The sequence below is a fragment of the Poecilia latipinna genome, unplaced genomic scaffold (assembly GCF_001443285.1).
Source record: "Poecilia latipinna isolate Pla-1442-1.1 unplaced genomic scaffold, P_latipinna-1.0 Scaffold696, whole genome shotgun sequence".
NCBI classification, from domain to species: domain Eukaryota; kingdom Metazoa; phylum Chordata; class Actinopteri; order Cyprinodontiformes; family Poeciliidae; genus Poecilia; species Poecilia latipinna.
The window spans coordinates 172,504-192,010 of NW_015113312.1; the positions used below are offsets into that span (position 1 = coordinate 172,504).

Genomic DNA, 19,507 nt, shown 5'->3' on the forward strand with positions numbered 1-19,507 from the left:
GGGGGTAAGTAGGGGAGTTGTGTATTTTTACCAAGGAGAGTTTTGGGTGGGGGGGGGGGGAAGACAAGAAAAGAAGGAAAAAGTCAGCTGAATAGCAGAAAGAAACTGAAAGCAGAAAGCGCAAGGAAAGCGTTAAAAAGTAACGGGGGGTGGGAGGAATCTGAGTGCAAGCAAGTAGAGCATACTCACCGGCTAAGCATCACTGGGGTGTGGGGTCTGGGGGCTGAGAGGGTCCGTCTGTCCTTTTCAGATTGATTCTGGAAGAAAAGAGAGAAAGAAGAGGGGTGAGTGGTGGTGGTGGTGGTGGGGGGGGGGGGGTCTGAAGACTCACTCACTGCGCTGTGGCTGAGCGGAGCGCAAAGCCACAAAGAAGCTGGTGCTCTCGTAAACAAACCGCCAACTTTTCAATGGGGCAGGGAAGGCGGAGCAGGAACGCTCTGTAAACTCAGCAGCCTGCTCCGGGTTGAGGGGGCTGCAGGGCTGGGGGTGGGGGGCGAGCGGGGCAGGGAGCAGCCAGTACATCAAGCCTAAAGGCCCGAGAGGATAATAACAAACCAGAAAGTTCAAAACCATTTATTAAAGCCTGTAAAAACGTAGGAGGCCTTGCGTTGCACCGAACTGTAGGGGAACAATGTGGATGTAAATGAGGTGAGCAGATGCCCCACTGTGTGTGTGTTTTGGTTTGTTTTTTTCTCTCTCTCCTGCAAACACAGATGCTAATATGGTGGAGTGCATATTAGCATTGGTTCCAAGCTTTTTGATCTCAATGCCACAGAGCAAATTGGAACAAATGGCCCTCGCTCGGTTTCTACGGCAACCTGAAGGAGCCGCTCAGACATGCGATCCCTCTTGTGCCATCGGCTGCCGCTGCGATATGGCTGCCGTTTCCCTAACCTCCACCAGGAAGAGTAAACGGGGACAAAAGGACGGATCGATTATTGTCGCCCCCCCGCTCTGGGTGAGGCTTGTGTCGGCTGCCGAGATGAGAGGCTGTGGTGCTGCTGAAGCTTAACGGCACGAAAGGAGTAATGAAAACCTGTGAAAGAAATTATAACGCCGCCTGAAATTTTATCATTCAAAAACGGTAGTTAACCTATAAAGTCCTTAAAGGGTCTCTAGCACCAAACCTTTAACAGCCTCCATAAAACGAGGGATTCTTCGGAAAAACCTTGGCTAAACCGACATTGTCTCTTAAAACATTTTATTTCCCACACTTTAAATAAACTGGAACTACTTCATAAAAACCAACTTGACGCTTAAGAATTCAGCTCGTGTTATCGATCGCTGCCGCCCTGCTTGTTTTTATGAATATAAAATCCCATCAGACCTTAAAGGACAGAGTCGCTCTGAAAGCTTCTCACAGTTTCATCGCATCCAAGCTAAAATTCTGCAGTTTATCATATCGCAAAGTGATAGAGTAGAATAGAAACTTTATTGTGATTGTCAAAAGGAGCTAAAAAAAATGCAAAAAGGTTGGTTTGTGCACGTGCGTCCACATACATTCCTGTCAGGCACAGAGAATGTTTTTGACTGCAATAAGTCTGGTGAAATAAATGCATGGTTTCCAAAGTGTTTTGCAAATGAAAAATCTGAAATCTGTTGTTTGCATATGTATCGTGCAATATAACACCAGACTGAGCCTTTTGAGCCATTATTTTTTTGCTAATAGCTAAAGCTCATTCTTAAAGGAGACATAAAATATCCTGTTTTGCCACAGATGCTCGTTCTAACCTTAGACTACACCTTTATAGCAGATTACTTCTTGCTCTGCTCTAAGCTGTTGCTCTGTCTGTATGTCTGGTGTTCTTTCCCTGCTGGACGTTGAACCTCGGCTCCAGTCTCATGTTATCTTATTCTGCCTCTGACAGGTTTTCTCCCAGGATCCTCTTGTTTTCAATCAATCAGTCAAGTTTATTTGTACGGCACATATTTCAGCAACAAGACAGTTCAAAATGCTTTGCATCTCTAAAAAAAAACAACTACAATGTCACCGATTGTGAAACATTACACTTTGTCAAGCGCCATCATCAAAATCAGCAGCAAACATCAAACATCAACACAACGTAATGCTGACGTTAATCCTGGTGGTGTTTTTGTTCAGGGCAGTGTGTGGTACATAAACCTCTTAGACCTTCATAGAGTAGCTATATGTATGCAGACAATAAATCACATGCAGGTGGACTCTACCGGCTCGGTAAGAAACTTCTGCAGGCAGCTGGTTCCACTGGTTTTTCATTTCGGGGTAGCAAATGAAAACCTAGTATTAATTTCCTTCCACTTTCACAATTATCCACTATTTAGTTTTGGTCTGTCTCATAAAATCCCCCCCGACCCAAAAAAAAAACAAAAACAAAACATTAAGTTTGTGTACCAACATGAGAAAATGTTGGAAAAAAGTGAAGAAAACTGACTACTTTTGTATTTTTCATGTGTTAGCTGGGAAAGACAGGAAAACAAGGGACGCTCAGACGCAGCTGAGCGCTAATGGAAATCGCTCTCAATTAAACATCCAGCTCACAGTTCTCCAGCCTGATGCCGAAGCACTTAACAGTCCACGGTTTACAAATGGAGTAAAGAGGATTTTCTCTGGAGTTAAGCTGAGAGTTTAGGGGTGAGTGGCGGGAAGCGACAACTTAGACAAAAAATAAAAAACTCAAAAAGAAACATGCCTGTAATCGTCAGTGTCACTGTGACGTCAGGGTTTATCCTCTGCAACAAGCGTAATCTGACACACACACACACACACACACACACACACACACACACACACCAGTTTTCTTTAATGACATGTGCAAGATTCCTCAACCTTGTTTCCATTCAAAGCGTTTTTTTCCTCTCCATACCTGACAGGGTTGTGACAGTATTTGCTTTACACTGATGGGTAACTAGGCAGAAGCTTTGGTGTCCTTGGGACAGAACGACAGGACTGTATAGTCCTCATTTCTCCATCTGTGACCGTGATGCGGATGAGGCGAGCTGATTACTTCAGAGGAGGACAGGAGGAACACCAGAGGAGACAAAAATAAGAGCAACGAAACTCTTATTTTGTATCATAAGCCTGGCGGGCCACCAGGCTTTACTTGTGCTCCCACCAAGCTAAGCCTTGCTTATTTATTTAAGTCTTTTTAAAATGTTTGTATTTTTTAAGACTTTATGGTTGGTGTTCAGGAATTAATCTTCAATCTTTCAATAACACATGATGATCAAGTGATATTCTCAAGTTTCCTGCTAACTTTAAACACTTTTTAACTCAAAAACACGACGGGCTGCTGAATGGATGACCTGGCACCCAACCACCACACTTAGCCAGTTTTCTGAGGGAAACCTTGACATAGACAAAGTTTTGTGAATATTTGTAATAGAAACCCAGCCACTGTTGTCTGATCCATCAACGATCTCTGACATCCAGAGTGTCTTTGCACATAATTACACAATTGTGTTGAATGTAGCGTTTGGTTCTAAAACCTTTTTTTGTTTTTTTTTTTACCTATGTTTGGTTTTCAGTGGTTGCTTTCAAGATCAAGTTGTGCAACTCAAATCCTTAAAATTCCTCTCCAGATTCCGGGAAGAGAAGCAGCACACACTCCAATGAAGACCAAGGAGGAAGTAGGTGAAGAGGGAGAGCTATGAAACAACAGGAGTTCAGCTCACATAAAACATGCATGCAGACTCAGAGGAACACACAAACACGGTGCGCTCCAGCAGCCTCTCTTCGTGGGCTGCAGAGGAAACGTGTCTAATTAGCAGGAAATTATACAGCTCACAGCTTTCCAGCATGAGGCTGCAGCAGAGAACTGACGCTAAACAAACTTTTTTTTACCATAAAGTCGAATACACAATACAAAAAGGACACAAAGGGAAGATAACTTTGACAAGTAGCTCGTAGAAGTCACATTAATTAGACAGTCCTGTCATGCAATCTGTTTGGGGCAGAATTTGTTGCATCATTTCTCAATCCAGTCAGTTTCTATATGAATTGCGACAGTGAAGTGGGTTAAGTCAGCCTAAATTAATCACTACCAGGAAAGCAGAGGCAGTCGGACATTTATCTATGTTTGTAGGGAAAAGGAAAACACTTTATGTTGGAGGAGGGCATGAGTCACCATCAAAAAGTCACAGATTTCTGTGGGAGGATGACAGATAATCTACAGGAACCAACAGGTCAAAAGGTAACCAAATACATTATCTAATGACCAGAAATGACTGGCTTTATACTCGACCTTCCTTGACTGGTCACTTAACTTTTCAAAACGTTTTTACAACCATCAGTCTCTCAGTCTTTGACACATTTCCTAACAATATCACTTCACTGAGGTTTGGAGACATTTCAGCAGCTTTTTTTTCTCTTTTAAATTCACGCATTTGAGAGTTGGCCGTGTCTTCGGATGTACAACATTTTGGCACACGGAGAAATTCAAAGGTAGACTCAATGGCTGGAGGGCACACAGGTCTGGTATAGCTGCAGTAAAACAAGCCCAAGTTATCACCCTTCACATTCCCTCCAAAAGTTCATGCAAGATGTTGATGCGCTGAGCACAGCGCGTTGCATTTCTTCTGTGCGAATTTCACATTCTGGCCTGCGGCTGCTGAACTTTCTGGAAAGCTCACATGGTCAGAAAACTGGCAGCTGTCTTTAATATTGAGGACATTTTTGATTTTATGTTGTTTGGACATGAACTCGCAACCCCCTTACCAGATTGATGGGCGGCGGCTGTTGCTTCTCTAAGCGATTTGCTTTCCGTTTTTGGCATTTTGTTAACACATACTCGTCTGCTCCAGAGCAACTAAAAAAAAAAAACTGCTTTTATAGAGGCGCTCACACTTACTGATAATCAATTAAACAGCAGAACCAATTCTGGTACTTTTCGTCTGAATTCATATGAAAGCAGCAGGAGTTTGACTGTAACTGAGCATCACTTAAGGTAACTTAAGTCTTTTCTTTGAAGTGAATCAACTTTTCCATAAACATGATAGCTGGTGGCTCATTACAATAGGTGGGAGTAACAGCAGGAGCTCTTTCACTGTGATTACATTTTTTTGTTTTGTCTTTTTTTTTTAATTACATCTTTCTCTGTGGACGCCTGCTTCACAGCTAGATGTTTCATAGTCTGAAGGGTAGTTATAATAGACTAGTAACTTGTTTCCTCCTGTTAAATAAATGCAAGACCTACAAGGACATTGCAGTGTTCACATCTAAAACCAATTAGTTCAGTCAGGTCAGATTGTGGTAATTACGCAGCACAAAACCCCTTAAGGGTCTTGTGTTGGAAAAAAAACCCACCAACCTCATGCTTGGGTTTTGCAAGAGAGAAAGCTATTTAAAAGAAAAATAAAGGAATAAGGTTGAAAAAAAAAACACCTGAATTTTAGCATGCTGATATGATAATGAATCAAACCCAGGGAGATAGAGACGGTTACACTGGTTCAGTAATTTAACGCACCCAAAAAGACCCGTGGCTATGACCTCACGGAAGCGCACGCATCCACGTTTTGAAAAGGTCAACTCCCACACGCGAGACGGTTTAATTTGCAAAACCCGAAACCATGGCATCGCGTTGACAGGCGGAGTCATCCGTTACCTTTCTTCTCTCCCGGCAGCCCGGCTGGGTTTCCATCCCGGGTCTCATATGTCGCCCGACTCTCCATCGCGGCACTTGACACCTGTTTATATACGGCCTGACCTCCGACCCCCTCGCTCCCGGTTCTCAGGGATGGCTCTCGGGTGGCGGAGGTGGGAGGGGGTCACCTGCGCGCCGCTACAGAGGGAGTGGTGACAATTTGCTAAAAGGCCGTGGTCCTGAGAGGAGAATGAAAGCGTCTCTGACGACGCGCTGAGCGGCCCACGCTTCCGCTCCTCCATGCCGTTGATGTGAATGCGTGTCCCCGCAATTCTGCTTTAATGAAAACAGAATAGCAGATCTTGAGTTATGCTTATGCGTTTCCATCTGATTGCTCACTGGGCTTAAGTGGGGCTCTGTATTAATTAAGTGGCACCTCCATTAAAGAAGCCCCGGGCTCATAATACATCAATGTAAGCCGTAACACTACAAACTGCACGGCTAACCAAATAGCTTAAAGAGATGATGGAGAGCTCGCCCCGGCTTCAAAATACATCCTACGTATGACATCAGCTTCAACGTGCTGGATGTAATCAGGACAGAGTGCAGCTGGGAAGCCATTCGTCACCGACAGATCAGGTTCTTTTCTATAAAAGTGAGCTGCGTTTCCATTGACCAGATAATCGTGCAGTTTACGGAAATAAATTAGCTTAATGGAAACCTGCCAATTTCGATTAAAACGAGTTTTTGCTCCAGCGTATTTCGCAAAACACTTTTTCCGCATCACGAGTCACGTGATCGACGACCTGGAAGTTACGACTGGTGGTAAACATCTAAAGTAGATTCTGACGGAGAAGACAGGAAGTGGTTGGAGGAGGACGTTTTTTTTTTTTTTTTAGGACTTAAACGTATCGGTGTGTGATTTCATTTGCGTTTCTTATCTAATGGAAACACTGCAATTGTGAAACTGTGTTTTATTTTTACATTTGCTGAATATCAACAGTTTGGTGCATATTTGTAATGGAAACCCAGCTGGTGATAGTTCCTGTACCAGCAGTGGGGATCATATTGTATTGAAACATGAACTCAGAGCTGGTCGAGATAAACTCGTTTTAGCGATTTAAGACGACTCAAACTCAAAATGTTCTCTGGTCAGCTATTGTGAGTTCAGTGGGATAATTTCCAAAAAAAAAACCACTAAGAAACCACAGGAAAGCACTGCCTTGGGTGACATCGCCAGTGTTGTTTGGCAAAAAAAAAAAAAAGAGTAACACATTTAAAAATAGTCTCTCATGAAAGTGTAGATGGTTTATATACACCAGTGTAAAGTTGTGTCCTAAGAATCTGAATGTTTTGAGTTTGACTTATTTTGAAGAATGATGTAAGAGCAGCTGTTAGCCCTCCAACACAAGGATTTTGTTGAAGTTTTGTACAAAGCCACGGTAAAACGGCATATCGCTCCTATAGCTAGGGGAACTATGAGTGCTGACTTTATAGCATCACACTTTAAAACATCAGATTTATCCCTTCAATGTGGCATTTTCTCAGTTTTATCAAGCTACATTGTACTACCGTGAACACTTTCAAGGCTACAGTGTTTCTGACCCGAAAAGTCACAGAAAAACAACTTGCTTTGTGTGACAACTTCTCTCCCTGTGCATTTGTATCCTCCCCAGCTGTAATGCGCATAAATACGGCTGCTGCTGGGATTCTTCATTAAATATTGACTTTTTGTTTTCCTCTGTAAAACTCCAGCATGACTTGGGCATTCGTCCTTATTTCCACTCTCGAAAACTAGATTAGAGGCCGCTACCTCGGAGGATGAACGCAACGGCCTTTTTTTTTTCTTTTTCCAAGAGTGGTTCTGCTGATTGGAGTCTTGCTTTTCATATTTAGCCAATTATGTCTCTGTAATTAAGTTTCTTATATTGCTCAGTGAACAGAGTGTGATTTGTTGATCTTCAGATGTTGTCCTAAGGTCAGGAGACACCAGATTGAATTTAGTGCAGACATAATGATTTTACGCAACTCTGTGTGGCCCCGTTAAAAACACTCAGCTGATGCTTTGACAACAATAAAGCTGTGATTTGTTTGGTGGAAAACAAAAAAATCATCTTTAGATTTTTTTTCTAATTCACCGTTTCCCCGCTGCTTACCGTTAGCAATGCTAGCCGGGCTAATAGCTAGCAAAAGATGTAGAGAGCTCAAAATATCACCTCAATTATCTGTTTTTCATTCCTATATCTTCTTATGTTTTACTTGTTCAAAAGAAATCAGAAATCCCAACAAGGAGCGTCAGGAGGCTTTACTTTTATCATCGCACTGCACGTCATTGTGCTTCATCTGATTCGTTCTGAGACACTCGAGCGCGCTGGTCTCCAACATTAAATGTTCCTTTTTGGTAACACTTTATTTGAAGGGGGATGAATAAGACTGACATGACACTGTCATAAACATGACATAACACCTGTCATGAACATGAACAAGCCTTCATGAATATTTATGACTGTTGTCATAAAGTGTCATTCGGTAAATTATGACACTTTTAATAAAAAGTTGACATGATTCAAAATGTCTTTGTTATGACAACTTGACATTAACCAAGAAATCATTACTGATTAAACTTTACCTTTAATAACAAAGTTACCTAATTTTTAAAGTGAAATCAGTAATTCTTTTATAACAAATTTATATCAGTAATGATTTCTTGGTTAATGTCAAGTTGTCATAACAAAGGCATTTTGAATAATGTCAACTTTGTATTAAAAGTGTCATAATTTACCGAATGACACTTTATGACAACAGTCATAACTATTCATGAAGGCTTATTCATGTTCATGACAGGTGTTATGTCATGTTTATGACAGTGTCCTGACAGTCTTATTCACCCCCCTTCAAATAAAGTGTTACCTACTTTTTTTACTCCACATATAATTGGGCTCACTCCACGTGTGCACGCCTCAAACCTTATTGGCAAAATGAAACAGACATGACTAGACTCCTTGTTGTGGTTTCAGTGAGTAACTGTATTCGTGCCAGTGTTTTAGCTCGATAATCAGACGCCATATGCTCGCGAATAAATTTGCACAACGACAAAGTTGGCCTGTCGGGACCAGGAGTGACAAAAGAATAAAAAGCTGGAGCAGAACATCGGAGGGACGTGTTTAAAATGTTTAAAGACGCGTAATCTTCCATGCTTTGCTGGAGGAAAATGAATCCCGGTTTTTCATTTATTTTACTATTTAAACATGAAAAACCTAATGGGCCAGTCAGACAAAAGAGTGCGCATCAGAGCAACTATTCCAGTTTGGAGTTGAATTCACGTTTTGAGCCTAAATACAGCGTTTATTGAAGATAAAAAGGTGATACTTATTTGACAATATAACACAGTGGATTAATTATATCCGCATTGTTTATTCCTAGAATCTGAAGGCGAGACCCTCAGAGTGGACTTCTTCAACTAAAATCTCAAAAACATAATTTTTACACTTAAACCGCCGTCAGGTTTGTGTTAGACTACTATTTATGGATTTATCAGAATATTTATCGGGAAATTGAGTTTGGTGGCACCATGTCGTTACCGACCTTTAGAAAATGTAAAGCGTTTTCAGTCAGAGCAACAATCCGATATAAAAGCAAAGTCGCATTTTTAAGCGGATGTGAACCTGAATCCGAAGCTGATGAAACTACGCCTTCATCTTCAACGTGAAACAAGGCAGGACAAGACAAACGACACAAACGTATTGGACCGTCATATTTCCAAAACACTTCATATTCCTGCATCACATCTCAGCAGAGGGAAAAAGCTTTAACAGAACCAATGCAGCAAAAATAAAAAAATCCAGCTGAACTCCCAGAGTTAGTGGGTGGAAAAAAAAACATACAGCAAAGCAGAGCTGAATGCTTCAATCACTTACACATTCAAATATATATATATATATATATATATATATATATATGTTATTGAGACGAAAGCGTTTGTTTCCTGCCACTTGAATATTTACACCAACACACATTAAATAAACTCCAAGGTGTGGGCTATGGATGCGCTAAAAGGATTAGCGCATTATTAATTAGGCCGTATGACAGCAGTTTGAAGAGGGGGGCGGGGGGAGATAAAATAAAAAATACCCCCACCAACATATCCCCCACTGGTCAGATGCCATAAACTGGAGAAGTGCACGGAGCTGAGCAGAGTACATGTAGGCATCAGTGCTATTGAGGAAGAAAGAAAGCTGGTGGGCGATGAGGAGGAGGAAACGAGAGGGATGAAAGGGAGACAGCAGCACTGCAGTTCCGAGTGAATCCAAAGAAAGGCACATCTTTTGGGAAAACTATCTGTGAAAACACACACAAAAAAATAATAAAATTAAACTCGACTGTACAACAGGAAAGGGGGATCAGCTGCATTATGGCAGTCAGCATGCCTTTCAGCTACTGCAGCTTCGTAGCTCATATGCTTTTATACCCTCCACTATGTAAATTAGAAGCAGAACATTAAGTAAAACGTCCCCACCACCACCCTAATGCATTATGTGCATTAGGCAAACACTTTTTTTTTCTTTTTCTTTTTTTCTAGCTTGCAGCACTAAAATAAACCGGGCAAAGGACTATACGTCTCTTTGGAAAAGCAAAATTAAACGGAAAGACAGCACAGGTGACATTTTAATCAAACAATTCTCTCTGATGACTTTAGCAATTCACTCGTTATCAAAATTAATGGTTTAAAATATAATGCTGGAGCTATAGCGCCTCATGTAAGTAATTGATTCTATTTCAAATAAAGGCAATAATCATCTTATTTAGGCTTTTAAGTCATGCATGACTGAATGTAATTGCTCCTTTCACTCAACATAATGTCGTTAGGCCTCCTAATATTCTCAGCCTACATCTGTGGACTGTTAGAAAAAAGAAACAGTGCAATTAAAAATACCACTGGAACTAGAAAGAACTAGTTAGTCCCAAAGCATAATGTTTGTTCTTTAAAAATACTTACATTCGAGGTTGTAGAATTTGAATTGGGTCAATATGTCCAAACTGAACTGAAATTTTTCATATCAGTTCTAAAGTTAAAAGTGAAATTTAAACAAAAACATGTAGTCCTCCTTCTATATGAGTAAAAACTAAATTTACCAGAATTTAGTTCTGAACTGCAGCTTTCAGAAAAGTTTTTGGTAGATTTAGGAGTGAGTAAAGTCTGCTCAGTCAGCATGTAACCATTGCTAATACGTCTGCTAACCTGTGTGCGCGACTTCTTCTATGGTTTTATTTGAGTAAACACAACTGTGTTCTCTGCGTAAATTAAAATGTCACATTGTCCAACTGCTAGCATACATAGAGTACTAAAGTAAAATGGACCGAAGAAAGAGCCTTGTGGGACGCCTTTGAGAAACATGGAAAACCAAATTTACAATTTCCAACACAAACAGCTTGAGAACAAGAAAGAAAACTATGAATAAAAATAAGCAACTTTATAGAAACTTGCATCAGTTGCTTTCCTTCTTTTTGAAAGACAAAACAACTTGAAAGAAATTCTTTAACAAGGTGTCAGGAAAATTTATGCTGAATTGAAGTTCACTGGCCTCAAAAAGTAGCAGATATGTTGGTTTTCTGAACTGAATAATTGCTTTAAATAATCGTCATGTAGAGACAGATTTTTTTTTCTTTTTGCACAATCATGGAGCCCCGAGTTCAAGACAAGTCCTCACTTCTCTAAATAGATTTCAAAATTTGCTACGCTGCAGCCATGGAGGCCGAGGATACGAACACAAAGAAGAAGAAGAAGAAAAAAAAACAAAACACATGGAGCTGTGTGCCGCAAAACTTTGTAGAATACAAACAGGATACCGCTGGGATTGTTTCAAGATTGTTTCTGCAGTTGCACAATGTTGGGTCTCATGAAAATCAATTCGAACTGCTGGGAGCTCAGGCTGACTGCCGAGGTAGGATAGCACACAATGAACAAACATATTTTCCTTTGAATATATATGAGCAAATTGGGGGGAAAAAAAGGGTGGGAGCAAAACATATTGCACACCAGCACTGATTGATTGATTGTTGCCTCAGTTGTTCATTCTTATCAATTTTAAAATTATGCAAACATTTAACACAATTATTCACTTTCAGGATATACCACACCAAAAAAATAAATAAATAAATAAAAAAAAAACTAACCAGACAAAAATGTTATTCGCAAAGTGACACGTGGCCAAATTTTTCTGAAATGTTTGTGGATTACGTCTGGAGGCAGGATCTCTGAATTAATATCTAAATTACGCAATGAGAACGATTAAGTCAACAATGGTTGTTAATTGGCATGCAAATTGGAGAATGTGAACACCAGGTGCCTGCAGTGGGTCTGAACAGTGAGGCCTGTTTACCAAGGAGAACCTCCTCATCCGCATTCACGAGCCGCTCCGTGGGCACTTGGTTGGAACGAACATGTGCTCGTCCCTCCCAGCGTGCGTGGGGCTGCCTCGGCTGATTTTTGATTGGCTTTGGGGAGGACGAAACAGGCTGATGTCTTCTGTCTTTTCTGTCGACAATTCTTCCGTTTCATTCTAAGGATCCCTAAAAGCCCCAGGACTTGTCATCGAAAAAACAGCTCAGCCGCCTCCTTTTTTTTTTTTTTTTGGTGAGAATGTCAATACGAACAGATTTCCTGACGACAGAATCGCAAAATCGCAAAACCTCGCAGTTGTAAGTCTCTTCTAGTAGCTACATCGTACAGGGTGGGCCATAAGTTTCCATTCATAGGAGAATGTAAAATGTATATTTCTTTTATATTTCAGATACCCACGAAGATGCATTTGACAAAAGAGCAAAGAACTGAATTTATACTGATGGCTGGATCAGGAAGCAGTCACGTGGTTGAACGAAACTTTAACAGAAAACATGGAACGAGCGTCACACACACACCACACTGTGACAGAACTTAAAACTTATTTACAAGTTTCAGAAAACTGGGAATGTTGCAGATCAACCACGAAGTGGTTTGAGACGAACAGCGATTATGCAGAGTCCCACAAAAATATAATGTCTAATATAAAATGTTTTTTTTTTTTTTCTATGTATGGAAACCTATGGCTCACCCTGTATAAGCAACACACGTGATCAGGGATTATGATAAGCCAGGCAGCCCGCCAGGCTGAATGCCATTTGTTTATTTAAAATAGGCTTTTCATGCACCAGTAACAGTGATGTTGGGTTAAAGAGTGCCATTGGTGAAACGTTTCAAAGCAAACACATAAAAAGTCTGAGCTTAGGTGTCTGTTTTTATTAACCATGGAATTGCTTAGCGACTGCCTGTCTCTTCCTGTCAACACTCTTAACTTAGTTAACTAAAGCAACAAGGCATGGATAAAGGATCAAACGACACTGGACACGTTCGTTTTCCGAAGTCTGAGGGGCAGTGATGGAGACAATGAGCCTGCACACGACCAAGAATCGATGTTAGTGGAGCGGCTGCTGGATAAGACAGAATGTTAGCTAGCATGGATGATAGCACATCATCAGAGCGACGTATAACATTATATAACATTGTGCGCTGTGAGACTGATGTGAGTCAGGTAATATTTCTTTGAATTTATTTAGTTAGAATACAGCTGGCTGACTACCTAAATAATTACCTGCAGAGCAAAATATATATATTTATATCAACTGAATATTTTTGTCCTGTCTTTTTTTTTAAGATTATAGTTGGTGTTCTCAATATGGTTTTCCAATAACACATAATTACCTAATAATATTTTTACATCTCCTGTCAACTTTTAACATTTTTTTGACATAAAAACACAGTGGACCAGCACCGTCGCCACCAGGGGGCTCTTTGGGAGATCCCTGCATCATGTTTTTATGATCCCTTTTTATGCCTAAACGCTGCACCTACAGCTGGGACCAAAGGTTTTGACAGACATGCAGATGTTGCCTCTGGTAAACTTTGGATTGGATTATTTATCAAACTGGATGTTGATTCACTGTGAAGACCTCTATTGTTTAATAGTTAAGAAATTAATTTTATTGTGTTTTGTTGAGTCAGAAAATTAACAACTATTCATACCCTGGCCCTATCGAAGCACTGCGGGTGGCAATTTTTTTAATTTTTGGGGGGGGGTTTGCCATCACTGGCTGTGTGCAATGAGAATGACAATAACATGAGTGAAACAATGAGCAAAAAAAAAAAAAAGAAAGGCAAAAACGAAGCTTGTTTATGAGACATCCACTGTGGGGAGATCTATGGTTATCTCCTCATGAATAATTCATCTGTCCTCTGCTCTGTTCTTCTTCTCTTTAAAGCGCACAAAGTAAACCAACGCATTATCGCCCTCTTTGAGGCTCTAGTGATAACTGTTTATCTCTGTGGCTCAACAGAGCTAAAAGTACCGTGGGTTCTGGGGTGTTCTTGTTGGTATAGTCCAGGTTTCAGTATGTCAAGGCCTGAATAGGTTCTACCACGGCTGTTGTGAGACTCCAGAGAAACTTTTGACACAACTACCACTGCCGTGACGGCATCCTATGGCTGTTAGCACTGCTAATAGTAACTAGAACAGGTCATGCCATGCCTACAGGTATTCTGACACTGTGTAAAAATGTAATCACTCCTTGATCTGGAGGAACATGGAGCTTAACAGATTTTTAATGAATGAAGGCGAGGTCTGATACAGCACACACAGTCACAGCTAGCCGTGCTACATACTCTAAAATCTGTCCAGTGAGCACACTCTGCTTTTGCTTCTGAACATAAACACTGTTGAGCAATAAGTGTATAAAGTTTTATTAGTCTAAATCACAGCTTTGTTGTGCCAGCGGGAGTCCTTAACCCGTCTCTGCTGCCACACACACAGCTGAGCAGGAAGTTTTTCAGGGCAAATCATTTAAAATCTGCTCCAGATCTTCTCACAGCGCTCACTCGAAAGCGTTTGCTTCCATTTACACTTGGGAACGTAACGTCGCAGTCTGAAGTCTAACGTTTTAATTGTCTGATTATACCGTCCTCTTGTCCGTTCCTGTGACTCGCTCTGCCGCCGCCACTTTTTCAGCAACTTTTTCAAAACATGCAAACTGAAAATGATGTAATGGATCGGGAGTGGACAGAAAACCAACGTGACAGGCAGATAGGTGAAAATAAAACCTGCTGACACTCAACCAATTAGGCGCTTTTAGCTGTGTTTGTGTAGTAAAAAGCAAGGAAGTCAAACCAAAAGTGGGCTCTACCTTACCAGGAACCGCAGCGCCAGACCAGGAAGTCCAGGAAGCCAAATCAGAACAGATTTAAAACTAGACTAAACCTTTAGGGTCAACTTCTGTGATGGCAGGTTGCTAATAATTTATGCTTTATGTAATTATTCAAATCACATCAGATTCCATTTTAAACTCCTCTAACAGCCATATTTTCCTATATAACTTTTAATTTTAACAACATAAGTCACTGGTACTTTTGTTTGCAAATACAACACAAACCAAATCTTTCATGTTGAATATCACATCGTTTTGGTGCTTACACTCATACACTTAAATAAAAGCAGCTAATCTGAGAGCAAACAGAAATAAACGGCTATATGATTTCACCTTGTCCATTTTATCCTAACTTTTCTTGATTTTTGAAGCGTGGATCGTTCACTCAGAGAACCTAAACTCGGCTAAGTAAGTTTTCAGCAATGTGAACCTTCTTTTTATTGCCATAGCAAACCCGTCACTCAGTGCCAGACCCGGCACGGCCCCGGGACACACAGCTTCTGCCTTACTGAGATACGCACAGCGCTCAGAAACATGCAGACGCCTCTTCTGATCAGGTTTGTTGAAAAGACTTCCACTGTGACGTTACACTGTGCTGAAACTCTCTGTCATTCCACACAGATGCATTAGCAGCATATAAACGCCTTGTAGTACAATGCACTTCGCAGCGTATGATCTTTTTCTGCTAGTTGTGACTTTTAAAGGGGTAAACTGAAAACGACTGTGTCTTTTCTCCTCAGTTTCCCTCCCACCCTTCACTCCCAGCTTCGTGAAATGTGAAGCATGTCGAAGAGACCAGATCCAGAGGGATTCTAAACTGAACTGATGCTGGGAAGAAAATACTCAAAGTACTGAATGGAAACATATAATCAGGAAACGGATCGGGTAAGAAATGCTCTACCTTCACTGTAAAATTATACATTATATTGGTTCTGCAGGTCGGTGGAGGGAATATCCTCAGTCGATTTGAGTGAAATGTTAATGTCTTGTCATATTGTTAAAGTTGCTGGGGGTTTTCTTGTTTTGTTTTGTTTTTTTACACTTGACTTTTTTTTTTCTCCCTGTGGTCATTAAGTTCTCGGAGTAACACGTACTGGCCAACGTTCAGGCTGAAATCTTAGTAAATAATTGATACCCGGGATATCGATTTCCAGCACTGCAGTGATATTTTTGGGAGGAGTTAAGCAGAAACCTTCGTGATTTACGACACGGAAGAGGTGTGAAGTGACGGATGGGGGGGTTTTGGCTAGACTCGATCAACGGGAATCCCAGTCGGATCCGGGGAATTATTTGACATTTTCTCGAAGGGAGCCATCGGGTTCGACCGTAAAGCGCGTCCGACAGAAGCTCGAAGAGCAGACGCGGGTGCTGCAAATTAAAACGCCGTTTCGATGATAAGGAGAGTAAAATAGGAGAGGATGAAAGTGATTAATGCTGGACGTGTGACAAGACGAAGGGCGCTAGACAGCGAGATGTAAACCATCCGGGGCCCTGGGAATCAAGATCCCAATCACTCTCTTAAAGTGCAGGCATCAAAGACCCATTCATCACTTTGGAGTGAGAACATAACTAAAGAAAGCAAAGTGGCAGGTACGCAGCGCCATTGCTGCTATTTTTATTTTTTCCAGTTTTTGCCGAGACAGCAGTGGGGACTTCCTGTGCGTCCTCGAGGCGCAGGAACGTCATTTGATCAAGTAATTCGGTGTTTACTGCCACACACACTCATCCTTCAAGCGAGCAGTTAGCTTAACAACTCTCGGAATGGAAGGAGTTGGCAATTAAGATCGAATTGCAGAATGAAGGAATGGGTTCAAATTACACGCGAGGCAGCGGGGAAGGCTATTAATTTGGTTCATAGAGAGCATGGCCCGAGGGTGGGGGGAGCGGCACGGATAACCAGAGTGTGTTACGCCGTCTGAATTTCGGATGTGCTCAGGTGCCGGCCGCCATGTTGATTTTAATTTCACCCAGGCGTGACGACTGGATCGACACATGGTAGTTAGCTTGCACGTGACGGCAAAGAAAAGAAAAGTTGAGGTGACCTTAAGGAACCTCTACAAGTCGACGCAAAGCCGTTGACAGGTGATAAATTATTAAGTGACGTTTCGTCACCCACGCAGGGGACTAAACATTTAGTCTCGTAACTCTCTACATGTGAGGTAACCCCGTTTGGGATTCAGCCTTGGCTCCTCCGCTAACCCCCTTCAGATCAAGCAGTTCGCGGCCTGACGGGACGCAACGTGGCAGGAATGAGGCAAATGTTGCTCCCGTGTTCAGCAGCGTCTTTTGTTTAACGGGCGTCCCGTTTCACTCCAGAGTCCTGAGGAGGCTGCTTCTGATGTTTGAATATGAAAAAAAAGAGGAGAGGACAAGTTACTATAGTTATCATCTACTGGAGGGGGTCAAGGAACAATAAGTGAGGTTTAAAGCATTTAAGACTGTAGCCTATTTCTTTAATTATGTTGGACGGTTTTGAAAATGGATGTCTAAAATAGTCAAAAGAAATTGCAGCTTGGGATGTAGATGTAAAGTGATCTGACGTGCTATTGGCTGATTCTTGCAAAGAAGCCAATCCTGGAGTGGCATTCGTTTTCCTGGGTGCTGATTGGCTCTAAATGTTATCTTTGGTCCCTTGGTGTTCACCTGGACAATAGTTCTTTTCTGGGGATTTTGCACAAAATCAAGAAAATGACAGACAACCTTTAACCTCCTCTTCATGAGCCTGTCATATAACAACCGTGTCTTCAGTCAGAGGCTTTTGTAGAGCCGTCGTAATACAGACCGCTACAGGAGATCCTTCCTTCCCACAGTCATCCACATCTACAATAAGGATCTTGAATAATGTAAGCTACAGAAATGTTTAATTTAGATCACCAACGTACTTTTGAATATGAATTTTCCATTGAGTTTTGTGTGGACAAAAAGGAAAGCCTCTATTATCTCTCTTTGTACAAAACTCGAGTGTTTTCATGCACACTTAGTAACGTTGAGAAGTGGGTTAAAAGAACATCTCAGGCACTCAGCCTGTCATTCACTCTGTGTGTGTGTGTGTGTGTGTGTGTGTGTGTGTGTGTGTGTCAGTCATACTTGTTCTCCACTGTTTCATTTCAATGAAAGTATGAGGGCTGCTCTGCATGAGTTGTTGTGGTTTATGCTTAGCAACAGCCCGGCTGGAGCTGCTGGTCAATTTCCATTAAGGACACGCAAAGATTAATTAATTAATTAATCCTATAAAAACATTTAAACGTTACCTTCTTCTTCTTCTCTCTTTTTTTTTTTTTTACATTTTGCATTTAAGCTGTGATGGAGCGACAGTGTCATGATCCGTGTTTCTGTTTAGTTTTGAGTTTTTCTGTGTGATTCTGTTTCCCTGTGAGTCTCCGTCTGTCCTCCCTGTTGATTGTCTCCCAGGTGTGTCTCATTCCCTTGATTACCCCGTGTGTATTTAGTCTCACCTGTTGTCTGTGTTCTTCGTCGGGTCCTTGTCTTGTGTTGCTGTCAAATTGTTAGGTCGATGCTCTCCAGTGGAACTGCTAAGTCCTGGTTAGCCTAGCTCGCGTTTTCAGTCTTTGTCAGTGCTACCGGTATTAGCTGTTTGCTACTCTGCCATGCTGCCTGTCTTCCGGACTGTGAGCTCTTCAATAAATTCCTCATATTCATCACCTTACCTGGGTCTCAGCGTTCTCTCCTCACCACCGCATGACACGGTCTCACTGAGTGTTTCATCTAAGCTGTTATTACGCAACCTAAGAAAGCTAAAAGCATTTTTTAAACAAAGACATCATATAAAAAAAGCAGAATTAACTGTGTCTCACATTTAAGTAGAGCAGCCAACCTCAAGCAGATTTCAATTATTTAATAAGACGACTAATGGAAATATGAAATATGTTTTATTTAAAAAAATGCAACAAAAAGAGAAACGGCGCGTGTATTTTACTCAAATGTTTTTCATCAGCGCCGACAGACGTTTAGAAGTGACACAGCTCTTAAAGAGTCTTTACTAGCTTTTATTTTTTCCCCCCCAATATCCACACAGTATCCTACACCTACAGTGTATTTTCAGTTTTCAAACCCAGCCACATAAACTTTGACGGTACCAAAAAACTAACCTGGAAGAAAAAGATAGCTTCTGTGTTTTGTTTTTTGAAAATCTTCTTTACATTCCTGAGCCAGCTATTTCTGTGTGTCCCTGGAGGCCAGTGCCACCACACTGGATCACAGAAACACACACACACACACTCAGAGCAGAGGCAGCACAGAGGACTGTCCTGTTCTCCGTCCCCAGGTTCAGAAAGCTGTTGTCAGAAAGACACAGGGCCGCTGTGCTGAATTCAGACACGCTGTGTTTATGTCGATGTGTTTTAAAGCGGTGATGTCATTTCGCTGCATCACAAATCCGTGTTGCCCAAGTTATCAAATTTATTCTTTTCTTTTTTCTTGTTATTATCCTGCATCGGAAATATGGAAAATCAAACTGAATTAAAATTACTGACACTCTAAAGCAGAATATGTTTGATCACATTTCCACATTAGTTAGTGCTCCGGGCTTGCAGATCAAGGCGCTTTGCTCTCTGTGACTCACTGTAAGATCAGTCTCGGTTTTCAGCTCCAAATTAACCCAAACTCCGAGACAGAACAGCACTTCTCAAGTAGAAAGTTTCTTAGAAGTAGTCGCACTCCATATTAGCATATACACTTTCAAGAACACATCATTT

At 41.3% G+C, this 19,507-nt stretch overlaps 1 protein-coding gene across 1 annotated transcript in view; it reads right to left on the reverse strand.

Moving 5' to 3' along the window:
• LOC106954993 (semaphorin-5B-like) overlaps positions 1-19,507 on the reverse strand; it is a gene marked incomplete at its 3' end in the record, with an annotated part of 216,152 nt that overhangs the window by 172,494 nt on the left and 24,151 nt on the right. The window contains exon 2 of the mRNA XM_015044887.1: positions 190-257. The remainder of the gene's footprint in view (positions 1-189; positions 258-19,507) is intronic.